Source organism: Lingula anatina, chromosome 3 (genome assembly GCF_051362555.1).
Source record: "Lingula anatina isolate TDL-2025a chromosome 3, LinAna3.0, whole genome shotgun sequence".
Taxonomy (NCBI): domain Eukaryota; kingdom Metazoa; phylum Brachiopoda; class Lingulata; order Lingulida; family Lingulidae; genus Lingula; species Lingula anatina.
The window spans coordinates 13,189,466-13,212,966 of NC_141769.1; the positions used below are offsets into that span (position 1 = coordinate 13,189,466).

General features: G+C 34.7%; 1 protein-coding gene across 13 annotated transcripts in view; it reads left to right on the top strand.

Annotated features, from left to right (window-relative positions):
- The first annotated feature begins 5,374 nt into the window (after positions 1–5,374).
- The window catches only part of LOC106181557 (uncharacterized), a 49,319-nt gene continuing 31,192 nt past the window's right edge, over positions 5,375–23,501 (top strand). For 4 of the 13 annotated variants that reach the window (XM_087007576.1, XM_087007592.1, XM_087007593.1 and 1 more), the window contains exon 1: positions 12,158–13,860. The gene's annotated coding sequence lies outside the window, so the exon portion shown is untranslated. Of the gene's footprint in view, positions 5,505–12,157; positions 13,861–17,209; positions 17,392–22,573; positions 22,725–23,501 lie in introns of those variants that run through there. The other 9 variants (XM_087007578.1, XM_087007587.1, XM_087007579.1 and 6 more) reach the window with 7 other exon arrangements.

A 23,501-nucleotide genomic window follows, 5' to 3' on the forward strand; every position in this document is an offset into this window, starting at 1 on the left:
TATTTTGAGATGTGAAGAATGATTTCATGCTATCATTTACAATAATGCACAGGAAATTCAAAGAGCCGCCCAAAATGCACTCAATGTGTGAAATGACTAGGAAAAGAAATAACACTGATGTTAATTCAGAACTTTTGATTCCACTTCTCTGTGGTGCTTTGAACTCTTTGGAGAAAATGCTGGAGGAGATATGCCATATATATAGGTAAGTGTATGTCGTTTACCTGTAATCACTTTATAGTATGACTTTTTTTTCTGAAATGCGAAAATTGTATATATTGAACTGTGTTATGTCAAAAAAATTATTAATTTTCATTTACCCAAACTAAAGACAAAATTATCAATTAAGGAAAATTCTTACCTTTTTGGTATGAAAACATAAGATGTAAGATGCAGTTTTCTCCCCTTATATATTGCTTTTCAAATTGTTTTAATTTCTTGAGAAAATCATCAAGTAAAAATTCAAAGTTTCAGTTTATGTGGTATGAAGAGTTCAAGCACCTCTTGGACTAAGGTTTGATAAAGTATAAAATAATTTTATAAGCTTATTTCAAATTGTTGAAAAATAGGCTTGTCATCCACAATCCATTGGAGGTTTGGTGCAGAAATCTTTTGCCTGGAGTATTTAGCTCATGTAAGCTAAATAAGCAAGAATTGCAATAGTGGTAAATAAGCCATTACTTCAAGCTAAGTCATTTTGGGGGCTTTTACTAACCCATATGACCTTATGTATTTTTAAGAGCAAACATGGGACTTAATGACATTTCAGATTACCTTAAACATAGGTTGTAGAGGTATTAACATGTCTATGTATCCTTTAATATTTACAAAACATGGCACTGATAGTTAAATTCCCATGATGAATAAACTGCAAATGATTCCTATTGATAGGTCATAAATGTAAATAAGAAAGTTACAATTTGGTCATTAAGAAACATTGTCAGCTTATTTCACAACTTAAAAATTAGTAAAGTAGAGATGACAGTTTTTATTCTCTTGAGTGGTGTGTACAGATGATTATGTCACATTAGAACTTCATAGAATTAAGTGGAGAAAAGAGGGAAAAGTTTTTTAATGCTAAAACGTAGTTGAGATGTTCATTGGTGGGGCTGGTCCAGGGAGATTAACCTGCCACATGGAACTGAGCTGGACTTGCTTTACCTGGGCAAGTGTGAATGCAGCTAGGGTTAATAGGCAATATTATGAAGTCGAGGTGCCAAGCTTGAGATAAGAGGAAGCATTACAGGAATAAATCACCATGAAGACATCTTTCCCTAATTGTAATGCAGAGTAGAGGGTTGATAAGTCAGGCGATGTGGTAGTAATACAACAGAGGTACTGGTGTGTGTGGGGGGGGGGGGGGGGGGGAGACTTGTACGATTAACCTTAAATGGGCTGAAAAAAGAGGGAGACACTATAGTGGGGTGATTTGAGAAAGGTTTAAAGGGAGGGGGCAGGTATGGCATATGTGTGCGATTTGGCAAAAAAAGAAAAGAGGTGTGACAGGAAGAGTTTGTGGTTCTTTGATGAGAGGGAGTAGGGCACACATTGTATATTACTTAGTGACATGTGAACAATTTGAACTTCGCATTGATCTTTGAACTTCATTTCCTACAAATTAGGTTATCTGTTATTGCCATTGAATACACAGCAAATAAAACATGATTTTCGATCAGTAGATTTTATTATTTTGGCTTGTGCCATACTTACAGATAATAATGAAAAATATGCAATCATTATCATTTATTTCAAAACAGACATATTCAGATTAAAAGGTATTCTTTATGGAAATTACCTGCCAAATAAATTTGCCTCAGGGAAGGGGGGGGGGGATTTTTTCTTACTCACGCATCATTGGTCCATCCATTCCTGCAGTTGAATTCAACATTTCATTCCATTTTTAATTAAATGATTGAGTTCTAAATGATTGCCCAGTCAATTAAATGCCATGTCTTCCTGTACATTTCAGAAGAAACTATATATTAACATCTGCTACTTATGTTTGAATGGTTTTATATGTCTGAAATAGGAAAGATAACCCAGATAGCATGCATACGTTGGGCCAACGTTGGGGAATGGTTGGTTTGTTGGCACATAGTTGGCGTTGGCAGTATTACGTTGGCCCAACGTTGGCCCAACTACATCATTTTATGCATAATGTAACTGCAATATGTACACGTTGGCCCAACGTTGGCCCAACCACATCATTTTATGAAATAACGTAACTGCAATATGCACACGTTGTGCCAACGTTGAGCCAACGTAGTCAACGTATGCAATTAACAACCCAATAATTAATTTGAAAGTGTTTCTGTTCACAACTGAGAAGCACATATACTTATCTTTTGATCATATACATAGAGTTATTAGGCTTAAAAGAAACATATATAATTTTTTAAAATTTTTTTTTCATTATGAGTTTAAATTCCTTGCATTAAAATCAGTTTTCTGCTTTAATTTATCCTCCAAGCAATAAACATTCATATATAGTACTACTACAAGTACTTCACCTATATAAAGAACTGAATGAAAAAAAATTTTTTTTCCAATAATGCTGCGAAAACATTATATTTATTATTATTATTATTTTTTTTTTTATTGTTATTATTGAAATCAGACAAATGATTGAAGTCTTATTATAATGTACAACTGCATAATATATAAATTGTAAACCTCATAGTTAGCATCAATTTAAGCTGGACTTGTGATTAAAATAAACTGGTAACTTTCAATAGACCAAATTCATTTCAAGCCAGGTGTTTATCTTAACTGTCAGTTTGACATAAACTGTTTGCCTACAGCATGCTCAATCAGGTCAGTTTAAGCGCGCAACGGTTAAGCCATTTCAAACATCTAAGCCAGAGGGTCAAGAATGTTCTATAAGGAAGAGACTGAAAACATTGATTTCTGGATACATCTTTTGGAAACTAGAAAGAAAATGAAGAGATAAAGAGACAGGATAAGAAGTGAGCATGTAAGTGTCTTTCAATTTTGTATTTCTCCATATAATTTACTAGTGCACCAGGATCCATACAGCCTTGAATTCACAGTATTCAAATTTAGTCCAGCACTTTGATTTTTGTTTGTGACTTTGAAAAGTACTTGCATTGCTATTAGGTTTGAAGAGGGTTTGTATTTCACCATTTTTGCCCTTGGTAAAATATTACTTCAAGCTTGACATATATACAGACAATAATTCACAGATGGGGATAATGCCTTTCCCTGAAAATTACTTGAATTAGAGCCTTAATGGTCCTTCAAAGCCAATTGTTCTTATGTGTCTGTATGAATCTTTGCCAGTGAATTCTGTGATAGAGTTGTTGGTAGTACTAAATAATATAGTATTCAGTTATACAGTACAGTTGTATGGGATTTTGAACCCTTTAAAACTGAATCCATGGTCAAGTGTACATGGAAGAACTACTAGTAATTTTGCTATAAATTACTGCACACACAGACACTCACTTGTAAAAGTTAAAGATATTAGCTTTTGCCTAACTTAGAGAACATGGGGAGATTATCATATTATATTATAATACACAACTACTAGTATGTATATGAACACAGTGATGTGGGAAGAGGTATAGTCAAGCATGTAAAAATGTGATGCATATGATGCATATGCATAATAATTCCAGCATTATATTGCAAGTTAAATTTTCAATATTTAAATTTGTAGATTCAGCACACTCTTCTGTGACTGTTCAGAAAAAGATGTTGAAGATACACCTAACTAATCGTGCTTTGCCAAAGATCATGCAGGCGCAGGACAGGAAAGATCGAGAGAGAAAAAATGAAGATTGCATTCATATGACCACTGATTTTATTTGAAGAGACAATGTCTGAGATTTTGCCTGAAGGAAGAGACTTTATGTGATTTTATAGACTTACTAGTAGCTTATCTACTTAAAGACAGTTCTTTTGAATTTTAAACACCTTACCTGATATTAATCAAGGGTTTCTGGATTTAAATTTAATTTAATGAAGATTTTTTTAAAATTGAAATAATCGTGAATCTTGGATTGGGTGAAAAACACTATAATAGTGAAAAAAAAACTGCCTTGACTCCAGGAATAAGGTGGGAAGTTCTTTCACAGGACTGGTAATAATTTTCTTGACATGAATCATTAAACAATTCATATAAAATACATTTATGATTGTTTAAATTTAATATTATAATATTTTTATAAACAGTTTCTTTGAGATTTCTTTTTGTATTATTTTCCCATTCCCATCACATTATTTAATTGGTTGAAGGTATTGTTTAATGTAATGTTATGAATTAATTAAACAGTTTAAAATATATCACTAATCTTTTTGTTTCTACCGCAACACAGGCAGATCAAGTCCTCTGAAGAATTCATCCATTAATTAGCTTGCTAATTTTTCAGTTATACCTTGCAGTCTGTAGATTTCAGATGCTTAAGATATTTCATCAGGACATTGATCTGCCTGTGCATCAGACATGTTATTACAGTGCCCTACTACGTATGTGATTCTGGATAAAATTATTTTGCCTTTGGTTCAATGATGTAAATCACTGTGCCCCTGGTTTTAGGATGGGTCATTAATCATTGTGCAAATTGCAGATACCTCGGTGACCAGTTGGCCTACCGTTGGCCCAATGTTAATGCAATGTTGGTTTGAGGTTGGGTAATCGTTGGACCGATGTTGGTTATTAGTAGAACCAACGTAAATACACTGTTGGTTACAGGTTGGGTAATTGTTGGGCCAACGTTGAATATTAGTTGGACCAATGTAGGGCCAACGTAGTTTGGTTGGGAATATGTTGGCAATGCGTTAGCATTGAAATTGACCAACGTTGGGCCAACGTTGGCCAATTACGTTCAGCCAACCGTTGGCCAAAGTGAGCACTTAGATGGAAACCCAACGTTGGGCCAACGTATGCATGGTCAACCAAGGCAACGTTGGGCCAACGTTGGCCCAACGTTTGCATGCTATCTGGGAAGTAGCTTTGCAGGACACTATGACACTTTGCAGAAACTATAACTTCTGGGAATTTCTAAGTTGGATAATTCCTATGTTAAAATTAGTTTTATATTGTTTTGCATAAGATAAACTTCTAGCAGAACAGGAATTCCTTGCTTTTTTATCAGATAATTATCAAAATCCTGTTGTGTGTGCGTGCCCACAAACACATGCACGCACACTATTCCATCATCTGTGAATTACTAGTATACAGGTTTAATATATATCACAAATTAACCACTGCAGTTAACTTTCAGGGGTTACTCTGACAATATATTATGTATGTTATAATGATAACTCATGATGTAGCCCTTGTATAAGACCTGTGTGTTGCACTTCTTCCTGTTGTCACCCTCGCCTGTCTGCCTTGCATATATTAATGTATTGTTTTAGCATTCTGCACAAGCACGCTCAGGTGAACTGTGGGTGGGTGCCACACGCTCCCTCATTACTCCCACTCTGCAGGCGAGAGCAACATGGTTGGACTCCAGGCATAGGTTGATTTTTTCTTAAAGGTAAAAATGGCATAAAAATTAATGCCGTTATGTAATATAGCTGTTGGGAGATTATTTTTTGCACGTTCTTTCTAGAAATTTAGGTTTTGCAAACTCAGATCAAGTTTTTATTGCAATAACTGTGTTTCTAGATAGTGCATTGATTGAATTAAATTTTTATAATAATTCTGAATTCAGGAGAAGATCTAATAATTATTGGTTGATGATTTTTGTTGCAGTAATTATTAGTCAGATATTTATGTTTCTCTGTGAAATTTCTTGAAATGGTCTTCATATTTATTTTCATTTAAATTCTTTTAAGTTGGAAAACGTGAACAACATGAGGTATGACTTATTAGCTGGATGCATCTCATTTGTTTGACGTAATTGTATTTTTAATTTGATTTATTTATGGCAATTTTGGTTTTAGTTTGTTGTTTTGCCATCACTAGATAAATGTTACGATTTGTAACAACAAAAAGCATGTTAAGATAAAAAGAATGTTCATGCAGCAGTTACTTTTCAAGAAATCTAATGGTTTTATCATGTTCATACTATGGTATAAGTTAGGTACTTCAGATTTCTATCTTAATGGCACTGTTGTCTGAAGTGAGTTAGCCAAGGTGCCCTGGTTAGGGCTTATTTTTGGTGAACAGAGCAGAACATCACTTTTTTTTTTCTTTTTTTAAAGGCATGTTGAATGTTTTTAGTTAGTCTTTAATGTATGTGTTAATGGTGAAAAAACTCAATTTATCTGCTGCAGTGAAAATATATTTTAAATGAAAGATGCTTTAGATTCTCCGAACTCATCAAATAAATAAATAAATAAATAAATAAATAAATAAATAAATAAATAAATAAATAAATAAAAGTTGCTGAATTGACTTTCCCCTCTTTTGAAACATTTGAGTTGCATGTAAGTTATTATTATCAGTTAATTTGGACAGGATAATTCTTAAGATGGACCAATCTGAATGTTAGGGGTATCTTAGACTGAACTTGCCACATTAGTGAGAAAGATTAAAACAGATCTGGAAAATAGAAACAAAGAAATGGCAGGTGGAATGGGGAGCAAATTTTAGGAGACACATTTGAGAAAAAGTTACTTGAAAAGACAGAAGAAATTAGTACCTAGACACTACCTCATTTTGTCACTGCATGAGTGTGCACCATGCATTAGTACGTCACTGGCATCCTGAGTCTCAGAGTGCTGATTGGCACTCATCTCTACCTAGCTTACTGAAGATAGACATCATTACAAGCCAGAAACACAGGGTACCCATGAGTCATTGAGACATAGACATGAATTAAAAAAAGATTCCTCTATCGTGAATACCAATCTGTTTCCGCTCCCTCCAACATTAAGATACCAGAATTAATGTAAATCCCTCAGATGAATACCTTGTTTGCTGTAGTTATACCGTTTTCCATCTGTAAGTGGATTTTGGAAACTCATTTTGTGAACTAATGAAAAAAAGTGTTGCCTTATTGAGAGTAAGTGAGGCTGATATGCAATGTATAAGTAGATCTTGAGGGGAAGTGGGGGCACCTGTCTCCTCCCCCTTCCTTTTATCTTCCTGAAATATTTTCTTTTAACATGCAGATGTAGTTTGTGACCTGATACCCAAAATAATGTCTAGTCTACCCTCCCCTCTCCCTTCTCTTAAGCAAAACTTGCAATACTAACACAAAGAAGAAAAATTATAGAAACAGAAATTTTTTGTTCCAAACCGTTGAATGTACCTCTGTTACCAGTATTGTCTGAGCTTTTGGTTAGAGTATTTTCAGATGATGTTAGCAGCTTATTTTAATCTCAGTGACATGTGTGCCATTTGATTCGACTTCTAAGGGATTGCTGTAATTTGAAAAATAAATAGATAAGTGAATAGGTGAATAAAATGAACATGAAGAAATCTGTTTGGGCTTAGTCACAAAGTAGACACATTCTGGATTTCCTTTTACCAGTGCTAAAATGCTGGGAAACATAAGTTGGCATCATTTCTTTTCATTTGAATTGTGATAATCGATTAAGTAATTTTTAAGAGCTCCTAATATCTTAAGTTTTCGAAAAGGTAAACATTGCCACAGTTGTACTTTAAAAAATGGATTGGTTGCATTGCCAGCACAGATGACTTACCCATGACATTAATGGCAGACGATTATAACATACATGATGAAACATATTAAGCCAACTTCAAAGTACTTTTTCAAACAAGATGGAGACAGATCATAGATTTGTGTTGGGTATTTGTCTGATAAGCAAGATTAAAAACAAGGATTTCTTTGACTGTCAGTAGTTAATCTACATCTTCAAATTGGCCCCCTATTTTAGAAGACCTCAGATACCATAAAGTGTGGTATGGCATGTATCTCAGTGACAAAACAATGTGAAGCTTGTCTTATTGAATTTTCAGGAACAAAAGTTTTACTTTCAGAATTGAATATCTTATTTGACCTGTAGAATGTCACGTGCATGCTGCTTACTGATTGATGTATTACAGTATGATACATATTTGAAAGTGGTATTGGGGTTTACATTCGGTTGCATCTCAAATTTGGATCTTATTTGTTCAATTTGGGTAGTGTTTATCATTGACCATATTTTCAGTTCAAGTTCAAATATTTTGTAGTAGTTACAGTGTTTGATCCAGAAAGACAGTATTCTCCCAATGTAATGTTCTTCCATGGGCAGTTCAGACATAACATGTACCTATTGCATACCATAAAAGCGTCTATAGAAAATGAAGACCTTCCTCAGTAAGGTAAAACCAACCATTGTAACAGTTATGGATGGCCAACTCTCACCCAGGGGCGTAACCAGGCATACGCACGGATGCACTGTGCGTACAATTTTTGAGCCAACCATGATCTTATTCTCCATAAATTCAGTGTATTTTTCACGGAATATAATCGTAACTGGGAATTTTCAAAATCTGTGCGTACAATTTTAAAATGTCTAGTTACGCCCCTGTCACCTTACTGTGCTTTAGTCCATACTTGCCTGTATAGAGAGCTATTAAATTGTTAGATCCATTTTGTTTTCTGAAAACATGTTCATGGATGTTTTGTGTCATTAACTCTTGAAATCAGGCAAGACATCTGTTTCATGCCATATTTGAGGCAAAATTGGACCAACTGTAGTTTTGCTCTCTTGCTCTCTATAATGTTCAGATAGACTGAATCTGATAAAATTTAGCTTATCAACCAAGTGCCCCCACAGTAAGACCCCATAATCAAGCAGTTTCCAAGTTTTTTCAAATTTTAGCATATCTGTTTACTGTGCATTCACCCTTTTTATGCATTGCTAGGCCTATATGTACTAAACAGAAAAGTGTACAATCAATTTGAAACTTGTGCTGTCTAGGCTCTTGCTTGATTACAATTAGTGCTATTGGCTTCATTAACATAAAATACAGTGTGAACTATGCAGACCTTGTCAGTGCAATAAATGGAAATGAATGAATGAAACTGTAGAGTTTCTCATGGGGTTAATGTGACATTAATGGAGGGGATGGCCTTTACGGACTTAGGTGAATGGCCCCAAAGGTCTGCAATGTAATGAAACTATTGCATATCTCTCTGACTCACAAAGTTGTCATGGAGGTTCACTATTACAAGATATACAGTGTATCACCTCATGTCAATGCCAGGGACAGCATTCATGTTAATTATGATATTTTAAGTATTTCTGCTCAACTTTAAAGGTGTTTGAAAAATTTTGCTGATTTCTTCCTGTGATATAGTTGGGTTTTATGGTATAACATATTGGGTTAACGTGACCTGAGCATTGCATGGACTTGGTCATTTTCATCTCTAGATATGAACAGTAATGTCTCTTTTGGGATTTACAGGTGTTATAATTAGTAGCATTTGTCACATTAGGAATGGATAAGATTTTGTAGATAAGACTGTGAGATGGATATAAGCAGGATATTACAAGACTCACTTATTTGACGTGAAGCTGTTTGAAAAGGATGGTTTATTAAGGAAAATGAAAGTGGAAGCAGAGAAATTGAATAAAAATATGTGAATCTTCTGTTTAATTTATATGTAACAAAATGGCCCTAATATAAAGTAGGATTGAAAAGAGTGCAGCCTTGTTAGTCTTTATTTATCAATTTATATCTGATCCTGAAACCCACAGATGTAGATATTAGTAGTTAATTTACCCAAATTACACAGAGGAACATTCTGACACATCCACAAACACTTATGAAGATCAAATCACAACAATCAGAGGATTGTTTCAGGCTCAGATGGAAGATATATTTGTTGACATAATAAGACCATTAACATTTTGAATTTTTTTTGTTGTTTCTTGTTCAGTTTTTGGGCAATCACACATGTAACAGGTGCCTGATTGTTGTTTGCTGTTTAACTTTTCATTGCCACCCCCCAAAAATATATTGGGTCAAAACACCAAAATATGTTTTAATTAGTTTGCTAATTTGTGTCTTCTCTGTCATGAAAGAATTATAAAATCATATTATTAGATTCATTTATATATTTGATAGTCTGCAAATACACTATGACAAACAGATATAGCTTAATCAGAAATTTCTTGATCCGTAACACTTTGAAAAGTTGTTTGAGTCAGAGATTACGCAATGTTCTTTTAATCTATACTGAGTTACTATGGGAGGAGTGTCCACTTGGCTGGCAATGTCCACTTTATTATGATGTTTCATCACTTTAGAATGCAGTTCCTTGTGTAAGTGTAATATTGAGATATTGTAAAATTACTAGATAAAAAGATAAAATCTGTGTCTTATGGTCCTGGAATGTGGGATATATTGGTCAGTTTAACCCCACATTCCATTGAAGTACATGAAAAGATGTATTATGATAATGAAATATATTTGTGCTTGTTTTTATGTGAGGCCATAAAATGAGTTATATGTACATGAAACAAGAATGGCTTGCATCCTGTCATAATTGTAGTAAATACACAACTATAAAATGGGGTTTAAAATAAAGTTTGAAATATTTGCATGATGCATAAATACTTCTATGAGGATGTGTTCACAGCCAAGTTTAACTGGATGTTGATCTTCAGGATTCCCAAAAACTGGCACCTTAAAATGTCTAAACCCACATTTTCAGCAGTCAGGGTTTTTTCATGCCAAGTCAGTTTCCTGTCTCTATCATGGATGAGATTTTGCCAACTATCAGGGGATTTCTGACTTTTTGGGAGCCAAAAATATCTTTGGCTTTATTGGTACCCTAGTAGCCCATGAGGCCAAATGAGCCATCAGAATAAAAATTCTGTACATATTCTTGAATGTTTGAAGTGTGATCTAAAAATTCAAATGCAATCAGAATACTAGCTGTTGGAATACCGTAAGAATATTTAGAATGCAGTCATAGAGTAATTAGAATACACTTCGGATGCCATTCAATATATCTCCACTTGGAATGCACCTTGAAAAATTTAAACAGGAGCAAAGCATTTGGGCCAACCACAAGAATGGGCCTGAATATTTGAAATGCACTCCGGATTTTCCAAATGCATTTCAAATATCTACATAAGAATATACAGATAATTTTCTTATGGCATTCAACCTCATTCATCCTCTAGCACATGAGGGTGTACAGTTTGGCAGATTGAGAGCACTGCCTTTGGACATCAAACTGCCATATTTCATACCTTGAGTTTCCTTTGCTGTTTTCTGAGAAAGAGTACAACTCATAAGAAGTAGGAGCATAATTTTTTCCATAGGCATTAAAATTTTTAAGTGTCCCTATGTATATGAAGTGTCCAAAGGCATAACGTTCAACTGCTATCTGCTATTCTACACAGTCTGGAACAAATGCAAAGCAATGCTAATTAAGAATTAAGGCATATTTCGGACATTTTTACCATCAGTTTCCTCGGTTGTCAGGTGTTGGTCAGTTGTTAATGAAATCGAAAACAATATATCTACACAATTAGAGATTTGTGGTTTTGGTCTACCATGGGCATGTTCTTTCTTATAAAGATTGTCATCAGTCTAGCTACTTATGTTACTGTCATTGTCAACTAAACTAAGTTTTGAACTGTCCCTGTAGTTTGCCAGCATCCACTTTTTCTAAATTCTGTTATAGTTTTGATCTGTGGCGTAAATATGGGACCAGCAGTGGGGATGGGGTTGGGGCTTGCATTACCAGTGCATATGTACACTAGCAAATTCTAGGGGTCAAGTCTAGTTGGTCAATAATTTCACCAAGGTAGTCAGGCAGAAGCACCAGAACACTGATTTGTGCAAGATAAGCTTATAGCAGCTTTATAACATGTTTGATAAATACAATCATGTGGTTTCTGAGCCATCCTTTATTATCATGTAAATGTATACAGAACATGAATAGGTGTCCTCTGCCTGTTCAACATAAAATGGTGTTTGTGGTTGAACTGAAAGAATGTTAGTTAACAACAAGCAGCAATTGTGGTTTGGTGAGGTGCTGAAAATTACTTTTCCTGTTCATCAACAGAAACTTATTCCAGATATCTGAAGAGAGATTGACAAAAATTACATTTTTGTGCTATCTTAGCTTAATGTAAAGAAAAATGTTTGTTTAGTCCCTATCATCTAAGGTGAAATATTTGACATAAGCCTGCAAAGAAGTGAAAACAGAGGTCCGTTTCAAAAGTGAACGATAAAATGATATCATCATGGTAAACAAAATGTGACCATTGACGCAATTTTAGAACGATAAATGCTAGCAACCTTGGGATTGGAAAATACGTCTTAAGCCATATAAAGCCCATCCTGGCACAGTGGCAGTGTCCAGGTATGGGTTGACTTGTTATGTGGGTGATAAATGAGGTCTCAATAAGAATCTGTAATCCAGGATTTGTCAGGTAAGCCCCAATGGGGAATAATGAAAGGAGAAATGTGGTCAAGAAGAGATCTGGTCATTAATCATGGCTGTCCATTAGTGGTGTTTCTTTCTTAAAGGTCCTTCTTTTTCTTTTGATTCCATACACATTTGCTCTAATGAGATTAAGTGTGAGCTGTTCTTTAGATATGTATGGTTATGTTAATATGAGGGTTGTATGACCTTAAGGATTATCCATTTTTTCATTTAAAAAACACTCTAAAATACACGAGTGGTATAACAATGGCAAAAGTTTTTTTTCAATGTCCATACATATAAAAAATGGAAAGTATGGTGAGGTATATTCAAGGCAAAGGCAGATGCCAATTTATATCACTCTTTGGTATTACTTGACCACAGACGACCCATCGTACCTGTGCCTAACACTACCAGTAAAGTCATCCATTTGGCATCCAGGTCATATTGTTGGTCATTTACCTGAAAATTATTTTCTTAGTTTTTTCTTTGAATTCTCATTGTAGATGTAACGGTACCTGTCATTTCTGCAAACAATTTCAGGAGGTGGTTATATGATTACCATTTAAATTCCAATTAAAATTGGATTTATAAGAAGTTGTCTGTAAGTAAGTCTCTTGCTGTGAGCTGTTTTAAAATTCTTCATAACCATTACAGTAGCAAGAGTAATTCAGGAAATTGTTTATTAAAAGAATGCCGGAATTGTAGTATGTGTCATCCTTAGCATAATACTTTAACATGCTTTATCATAGGCCCATTTACACACAAAACTTGGTGCAAATTGAAGCAAACCAAATGGTACACTTCATGCTCTGACAAGGAAGTGCTGTAGGCAGTGACTACAAGTGACTATTTTCCTTATTATTTTTAAACCCCTGTAAATCAAATTCACAAGAACTCTTTTTTGCATTATTGAACTACACAAACTAAAGACTTAATTTTTTTAACATTTCAGTTGTTCTACCGAAATTGCACTGAGTGCATGTAAACCACACGTGTAAATCTGGCATACTTATATATATCTTGATTTAATTGCTGCCATGCTTAGGCGATCCAAGACATTATCTCATGGGGATGCTTTCAAGTGTTACAATTTATGTTGAATTAATTGCCAGTGTTATAAACCAGACTTAATAAACGTTCTCCGCCTTGCCCCGCTATGATCCCTGTCACACCCCTGCACTAATAGGTGGAATACAGGCAAACAGGTAGGCACGTGTGAGAAGTCCAAACTTGGTAGACAAAACTAATGTGTCTCCGTGTGTAAAAGTTCAGGATTTTTATCTTAAAAGCAAATATTGTTATCTTTATGTTGAGTAGGGAACCATCTGATTTTGACTTGGCAAGGATGTACCATGCAAAAAGTGAAAGGAATAAGAAGATGTAATGTAAAAAGTGTCTGGCTTTATTTTATTTCAGACTTCCAGCTGTCCTGTTTCAAAATTGAAGCTCCAATTGTTCTGTCTGGCAAAGATTTCACTTTTTTCTCAGTTGTCTGGCTGCCTGATATTGGACCTCAATTGTTCGAAGTTTTCTTCATTAAAGGGTGAGTAAAACAATTATGTCTGAAAATTAAATGTTACTATTGTTAGATATGTGAAAAAAGACATGTTTGTAGCAAATTATAAGATTGGACAGAAAAAACCTGAAGGTGATCAAGGGTCACAAACTGAAGAATTAAAAACTAAGACATAGACACAAAATGGTTGCTCCACTGAAAATGACATGGTTTGTTTGTAGCAGTGTATAAGATGGGAGGAACTAGCAGTAGAAAAAACATAAGTTAATTAGCATTCTTTGATTACTCTACTCGCCACACAGGTAAGTAGATTATTTACACTGTTTAGTCACAGTAAGTAGTTGTCCACTGCCAGATTTTTAACCATTGTCATGGCTAAACTAGGTCTGCCAATTTCTGGTTTATTCTGAATAGAGTTATGTTTTTATTGTGTAAGCATATTTTCAAAATATGAAATAAATAATTCTTAAGACCAATGAGGTAGATATGATTATGGTATATTTCATTAGATTATTAGAGCAATTATTTATTGTTATCATTTATTATTTGTCTGTGATTAATTAGAAAACAATATTATGTGATATAATGTAGTGATTTTTCAAACTTGGGTATCAAATATTTTTAAAATATAGATAAATTTCATGATATGTATACAGGGAGTGGCTGTTTTACAATCAAGCTGTACAACTGCGAGGTAGATGATGTCCTCAAAATTGGATGTATTTATTTTAATCATAGATCTTCCCCGCCCTAGTATGGAGACTAATATATTAACAATGCATATAACTGTACAATATGTACATGCAAATAAGCAGCTAAATTGATGAATTCTTAGTTTTCTTATTAGACATCCATGGCAACTCACATGTATGAGGCATGGTGATGCCCTCATATCACTTATATTTAGACTGTCTTGGTGTTGAATATACAGGCTCAGGGGCTATGAGGCACAAACAGTGGCCCATCGGAATGATTGCCCCAGTAGTGTCCCAGTTAACCTGTACCCATGGGCTGTCATCTTGAAAATACATGTTGAGAAGCCCAATAGAAAATATTAGATGCCCCTGAGAGTGTATATAATCTCAGTTTCAGTCCCTCTTGCCAGAACAGGTACATGGTCCACATGCTTCCTCATTGGCCATTTTGGGTAATGTAACAGATATGCAACACTGTGTAAAAGAAGTTAAGGTTGAAACTAAAAATAATGGTTTAAAGTGGAGTTTAAGTGTAGTGGTACTTGAGTTTTAAGCAGTATATATAGTGCAGTATAATTAGCCACTTATGTGACCTTACCTCAACCCATTTATATAGTGTAGATCTTTAAACCAGTAATTTGGAACTTTTGATAAAGAGAAAATATAACATATAAAGAATGAAAAAAAAAACACAAGTTAATAAAAATAACAAAAGCCCATCTTTAAGAATATACTAAAATTAGCATTTTTACACGAAAAACGTCCTGCACTAAGTTTTATGATGCTTTTCAGTTCAGTGCCAACAAAACTTCTGCAAGACAAAATTTGCCACTAGAGGTCACTGGTAGCACACACGCACTTGTCAGTTCTGATCATCTACATCACTGTACATGTTAACCCTCAGTCAGCCGTCTGTGTGTGTCAGCTGACAGAAGGCAAGGGGAGGTGTATGTAACGCTAATGCTGGCACAGTAGCTAATTGCTCTGATCAAGTAACACTGTGAATTCATTAGGTGCCTGACAGGTGCCAATTAGGAGTAATTTGATAATTGCTTGAAAACAGCAGGTGATCAAAGCTGTTTATGCTTCTGTGTACATGTATTTTAGGTGGTGCACTGTTGCTGAAGTGCTTTTAAAAATCTTGTTGGTTTTTATATGTGTGAAATAAATTGAAAGGGGAGAAAGAAAGTACCCTAGCTTGGGTTGTTAAAGCTGCAGGTACAAAAGATGCCGTCATAAAAGGGCACAAAATTAATATTTAAAAAAAGTTGATATCTGCAAAGAATAGATGCCATACTTTAAGTTACCCATATAAAAATGTAAAAAAAAGGAACTGTCTCCTTGCAAAGAAATTCATTGAGATAACATTTAGCAGATACAATTTTTGGAGAGAAAAAAAATTAATTCCTACCAGAGCGGTTTTAGCACATGAGCCCACTGGGTAGTTATCAGTTTAATCCCAGCACTTAAGCTAAGGATTTATACAATCAGTTTGCTTTAACAAACTGCATGATTAAACATCATAAAACCATTAAACAATGGTGATATTTCCCAGTGCATTGGGACATATCAATTTCCACACCTTCGGTGAACTAAACACTGTATAGATTGTAGCCAAAAGCATGCATGAGTATCATTATATCTGCCTTATCAGTTCTGGAGCAGACTAGTGTTAGTGATAGGGAGTTAAGTGTTAAAAATTACTGGGATTAAGATTCTTTACATATCCTATCAGATCTCAGTGCCACCTTGACAGAGATATTTATTTGGTGTGTACCTGATGTACACAAAGATGTCTGTTTGATGCAATATGTAAGTCTTTTTTATTTTGTTTTCATGTTTGCGTCTTATGTGTCAGTTATTGTTCCTTAAAATGTTAGCACTAATGAACAGAAAAATGGCAATTTATGTTTTAGATTTGGTTGCCATTATTCTTTCAGATTAGCATTCGTTTTTATAATCTTTAAAAAATACTTTTTGGAAATTTTCTTTGTGTTTTGTCTAGGGCAGTTTTATATAATACTGAAGAGTTTTTCAAACTTTTAAGTCAGAAATTTATGAGACCATAAATGAGACATAAGATTGATATTATTCTGACAAACCTTTCTTTAAGACTGGGTTCCCATACTTGGATCAATCCATCTGGATCAACCTAACTCCCTGGGGGTTCACGCTAAATTGCTATCAGCTCAAGAGGCTTAAATGTCTGTCACACCTACTGAATCAGCTAGGGGTAAAGATAATTACCCCCTAACAGTTTTACTAGGTGTGACAGACGTTTAAGCCAGTTAGTTTGACAGCAATTTAGTGAGACTCCACAGGGAGATAGAACAATCCAAATATCTGTGGGAATGGTCCCTAAGTATGTTTTGTGTTTGGTTTTCCTTATAATATGAAATATGTGCCGTGATTTCAACTGAAAAAGAAAGTACACATAGTCTGAGGAACAACAACAACAACAAAAAAAAACTATAAATAAAAGCCCTGACCTGTTTGTGACATAAATCAATATCCCCAGCCATGATTAGCCAAGTAATTAGTCAGAAACAACTACTAAGTGCATAGGTAACTTCCATTGAAAGACAGAATATTTGTTCAGACTGATCAATTATTGATGGGCCCTTTGGAAATACCTGCATGTTTATATGTGTATATCCCCAGTGTACAGTGAACTCATTCGGAATACCAAGACAAAAAAACAGCCAAGAAAGAAAAACTGACAAGTGGTTGTTTTGGTTCTTTAGTTGGAAAAATGTATTGGTGGTATCAATAGTCATTTCTATTATGAAAACATTGGACGCTTGCCATGATTAGATGAGGAAAATGGGAATATGAAGAAAAATAAGGGGTCTCAGTGAAACAGGTGAGATTATTTCTGAGCAATTTTAGTTCTCTTTTTCTATTCTGTTTAGTAGTAGATGTCCAGAAGATGTTGTTTTAGCCATGAGAAGTGTGCAGATCATAAAATCATATATCCTTAGCTTAATTTTTTAGCATAGAAGGTAACAAATACAGATAATTTCATTGGGGGTCCTAGATTTTACTAAAAGGGCTGGGTGGGATAGATGAAAGGAGGAAAGAAAATAATTTTGCTTCATTGTACAAGATGTCTGCATGCGCGAGTGCATGCCCCCTGGATCTGACTTTGCATTTCAACCAAAAAGCTCATACCATATCAAGAGGGATGTCAAGAACAAAAGATCCAGATATGGTGTATGTAGCGTGCATGTACATCACACCTGAATGTGAGTTACACCATGCAAACTTGGATCCCTTATTCTCAACTCTCACTGTAGTTTAATCAGTTACACCACTCACTGACTTAAATTATGCTGCATCTATTACATAATTCAAATCTTGTATCATGCTAATATCTGTTGGGTGCTTATAAAAATATACATTCCATTGCAGGGCTTTGCGATTAGTTCTGAGTCACATTCTGATGTCATTTGGCAGTTTTTAGCAGATATCGGGGGGGTGGGGGGTGGAGGACACAGGGAATGAGCCTCAATCACCCTGTGTAGGGTTGTCTTCTAATAGATAACTCTGTTGACAGGGGTCCGAGGATAATTTTTTATATGCTGGTAGCACATCAAAATTTACTAAATTGTATTATTTTAATATACTTACCCTAAGACATAAACAATGAAAAGAAGGACTATCTTTCATTAAAAAATTTAGCAGGTTTTCAGGAAAATTCAGTACACTCATACTTAATGTGGACAATACAAGAAAAGCATCAGTAGGTAACACATTTCCTTAAATATTCATATTAACTCATACTGGTTCTTACGGAAGCTACACCTTGGCTTTGATATGATGAAGAGGAAAATAGTGCACATCAAGCTTCTTATCTTGCACGAAGTTCAAAAACAAGACCTGTGCATTGAATGGAAATAACCACATAGGACAGAGAAATAAGGGTAAGCCTAACGGCAACCGTATGTGCCTTGATGCTGTTTCATTGTGTAATGAAGAATAATATATTGAAACTTATGAAAAAAAGAAAAAAATCCTTTGGTGAGTCAAATAACATCACATGCATAAGACCATGCACCAAGGGAGTGATGTTTTAGTTGACTCTGTATACCTGTATTTAATTGAAATTGGGGTAAGGATACTGAAGTGGAATCCATCAGTGTCCAAGTCTTACAGTTACATGTACAGGGAAAAATGAACTTTTAATGGGGAGAAGTCAACTTGAAATATAAAGGTGTGGTATTAAGTGAGACAGCAAAAGGTGAGACAGGCAAATTGTGTGATATCACAATAAGAATACACTCGGAGATAAGTGCCTTTCAATAGAATCTCCATTTGTGGTACAAATAATCAGTTTAATTTTTTCGTGTGTTAAGAAAAATGATGGGTGTAGATGTTAAATAGCCTGCTCACCTTCACATGTGTGATCAGGTGCGCGAGCTCTCTCGTTGTCACCAATCCATGTCAGGTGAGGTGTCTGGTACTTAACCTGGTTTAAACAGTAAATTACATTCAGAAGAGCTTTATAGACTTGTTCACAGCTCAAGTGTGTCTTCAGATGGCCAAATTTAATGGTCTCATGAGTAGATAGCTGAGGTGTGGCATCTGCTTTTTTAACAGAGAGGTCCCACTGGGCCTTTGACTTCTAAATCTCTGCTGAATGATAAGGAAAACTTGGTGATGCATTTTAGTTTATAACTGTTCAATGTCAATCCTAAGACAACTACAAATAATGAAAATGTAAAAAATGATAATTATAATTTTGTGTGACTCTTTGACATGCTAAAAAGCTCAATGGGTGTTAATTTTTGATGGGTGGAGGGGGTGATTTTTTATTATTTTTTTTTTTATTACTGCAGCAGATTTCTGCTTTCACAACAATTGATTATCTAAACAAAAGAATATGTGTGGAGCTCAACATTTTCAATTCGAAATAATCTATCTCTATCCTAAATGTTTGAAAAGTAAAACAACCAGTGAAAATAAATGAAAATGCAATCGACAGAATGTCATGTGAATGACTTGCATAAATAAGATAAGGATATGTTGTGGCGATGTCTTACGGAAGTGTTGATAAATGTGAAATTATTGCACAAACTGCCCTAATTGCAATCTGCAATGACTGCCTCTTGGAGAGAAAGCAAGATTAAGTTGTGTTTTTTATTATTAACATATATAATGATTAAATGTTTTTACATGTTTATAACTGCTTTTAGAGAGATAGAGGATTAAGGGAGAGGATGAATGTAAATTGGCTAGTGCTCTAGTTTATAATTTACAATACAGAATTTTTTTTACTACAAAAGCAGTATGAAAGATTAAAAAAACCATGTTAATACATGCATGTCCATATTTTGATTGTCCCAAACATTGCTTGAACAAAAAGTCAACTTTTAAACATGTTTGTTGAGAATATCTTCTCCCTGGTTTTTTTGTGGGTAATGATCTGGATGAAGATTGACTATTAGTCCTTTGGGAAATCATAGCCTGTCTCTATCAAATCGTGTGGATTATGATGAGATTTTTGATGTAACAGTTGAACCATTAACATTTAACAGCTAATAGGTTTTTGCATACTTTGATATTGTGAGTGGTGAGTATTGTGTGGTAGCTAGGTTGTAACTGCTGGTTGTCAGGCAACTTCTGGCTTTGTAATTTTCTTTTATAGGAGACTGATCATGTTAATTTATTCAAACTTCATTTTGTTCACAGTGTTCAAGTAAAGCTTATTTTCATAGGTATTGTGTTTTTCTGACACATGAAAGCTTTTCATCCTTGAGAACTTCAAAATTGTACCTATATTCATTTAATTTTTATTGTAGTCTTGGTACCATGTAGTTATAGAATATGTTGTTATGTCATAGTCATTGTAAAATGCATGTGTACCAAAATGAATAGATAAACACTTGCACTCTTACTATGCTTAACTTGATTGCTTTACTTCATGCAGCAAACCGTCGATTAATGTTGCCAAGTGGTACATTTCTGTGTGTATAACTCTAACTTGAGACTGCACTGTCAGGCTGATTGTCTCACACCCTTCTAATGCACGCACACACACACACACACACACACACACACACACAAAAAAAAAAAAATCACAAAACTGAACTGACCAAGTCTGGACAATAATGACCCAAACTGTCCAGGGACATATTCAGCATTGCTGAGACCTTTTATTATTCAAGGTATTTTTTTGTGAACATTCAGTTTCTACCTTGGCTCTTTCCACCAAACACAGCTTAAGGCAGCTCAGTCTCTCTCAGTTGCCAAGTCTCAGGGGTCTAATTACTTTGTATAATTAAATAAGAAGCTTTAATGTCCCATGTCACATGTTAATCACATGTCAGACCAGCCAAGCACTTACTTTAGTACATGAATCTCTAATTCTGTATGTTTATTTGATTTGGTAATGTTTGGTGCATGGCGTAACTGTGCACAAACTGAACACATTTATACCGACTTCCTTATAATAATCACAGACTGTTTTAATACAGTACTAGTGCTAGCTCACTACAATAAACATGCTCTTTTAAATGGACACAAAAAGACAATGGAATGATTCCTTTGTATTCAGAAATGACTTTTGATTAATCAATGAATAAAATACGGGCTAGGTATGATAATGCATTATTAAATGGAACTGTAGTTGTATTTGAATTGATGAGCTTGTCAGTAGGGGAGTATGCTTTTCTATTCTATTGTCATCACTGATCTTAGTTGTTTTATTAAGATAAATAATCTCATTAAGAAAAAACTTACATGAAATACTTATGCATGGGGCCTGAAGATGTCATCTCAGGTACTTTACCCCATCCCACTTGATGAATTACCCCATCCCAACCCCCCTCCCCCTCTTCCATAAACCTACCACAGTTTATGGCCATGACATGGGCAAGATCTGTTATATTCCTGAACAATAAGCTTGGGACCCTCTACCCTGGTATATGACATATTAGTGATTCTTACACAACATTAGGGTAAGTATAAAAGCACTGATTTATTCGTGTGGAAATGTCATTGCTTCATAAAAGTGTGGTATAGGTGAGAAGAATTTAAATCATACCCTATCCCACCATCACCTGTATCATTAGTATAAAATGAATACGTCATTTGTGCCTCTTTGTCATCAATTGTGTCACCTGCGTCAATTTGTCATCCCTCTTTCATCACACCTGTCCTCTGGTAATTACAGGCGATCATATGACACACCTGATGCTTTAAATCAAATATTGGTGCTATTTAAAATTGCATTATTTATTGAAAGATGTGGTAAAATCTCTGATGTCATAGATCAGAAATACACTGGTAGGAACGATTACAGCTGGAATATTTTGCCTTTCCAAGAACATATTTCCTTTCAATATTACCTTATTTAAGAGTATTTTGTAGAGTGTTATATAGTGATGTGGGCATATGAAAATATTTTGAAGTTGATTAAATGTATCTGACCTTTTCTGTCAATGCAATGTATGTATCCAAGGTGGAGTTCCTTAATGTCATATTTTTATAAATAATTAATTTGACCATGTAGTTTTGCATAGTGCAACTTGGTGAGAGCATTATATATTGAGAATCAGGTGCTGGTGTGTGGAAATCTCTGTTAGACTATTAACCACTGATATCAAAGAAACATTATTGATTTCCTATCTACAAGTATTTCTCCTCTTTTATGTTATGAAGTATTGAATAATAAATTTGTCACCAAATGTCTTAATTTCTGTTTTGTCAAGGTACCACATTGAAAAATCTTTTTTTTTTTTTTTAACATAATGCATATAGAATTGACACTATATTATCTGATTACAAGACTTTGAAAAATATATTTTACACACAGGTTGAGGATGATTTTTGTTAAAGTGCAATGTTATTATCAATTTGCAATTTACCAAAATCAATAACAAGGACAATTTGAAAATTATGAAATAGCCTCATATCAATACATATCTGGGAAGAGGACCTCTGAAATCATCCCACGTGGACAAATTTTTAAGGCAACCCATGTTAAGCAATCATAATATGGAGCAATATGTTCATTATTATGACTTAATGTGTAGTTTGCTCACCTGTGAATGGGGGAGTCGTCAAAGTGACATAGGTACTAGTTGCCTAAGGTGACGGATGTAACGGATGTGCATTGAATGTTCTCCTAAATTTATATCCCAGAATCATTTGCCTTATGAGTCTACCATTTGCTGTATTTCAGGCATCATAATGGTAAGGGAATATTTGTGCACTAATTCATTTGTCAGGTTAAAGATCGTGGTTCTCCATGCTCCACTGCTGTGGCCATGGATTAAGAAGTAAAGACTCTGAGTTGAAATGAGGAATCTCACAAAATTGTATTTTAGGAGTTGTATGCAGTTTGTTTCACCAGTGTGTAGTCTTTGTTCTCTTGATTTGTGATGCACTTTTGTATGGTATTTCATTTCACTTTTTTTAAAGACTTGGTTATGTAGCTATCTTTAGGCCACCCAGCATTTATTTCTTGTCCTCTGTAAGCTGGGAACCATGGACAATTTAACCCCTGACTTTTCTGAGTTCTTTTTATAATACAGTTTTTAGTTTATAAAAAGCATTGGTTTATGATAGAGAGGGGGAGGGGCATGTGTGCATGAGTGGGGAGAGAAGTACTCTATAATAGGTATCAGTTACAACACCAAACATGTATTAAAATGTCTTTTGGGAAAAAAAGAAGGAACGTCATTGATACATTTCTATTTTTATGGATAAAGTGTTGGCATATCTTTGCACTGGGAAGGGAATAGCTGGTCATTCTATGAGACCCAAAATGAGTGAAGCACCCTTCCCTACACTCCAGGCTCCAGCTGTAAATATAGGTAGTAGATCTTATCATCAGGATAACAAATTGCTAGATGGTTTGCTTGCCACATTCTCTGGCAGATGTTTTAAAGGAATACAGTGTGGCATTGTCCTGGAAGTAAATTGTTCATTGTAACAATTAATGCCTTTGCAAGATGTAATTAGCCATCT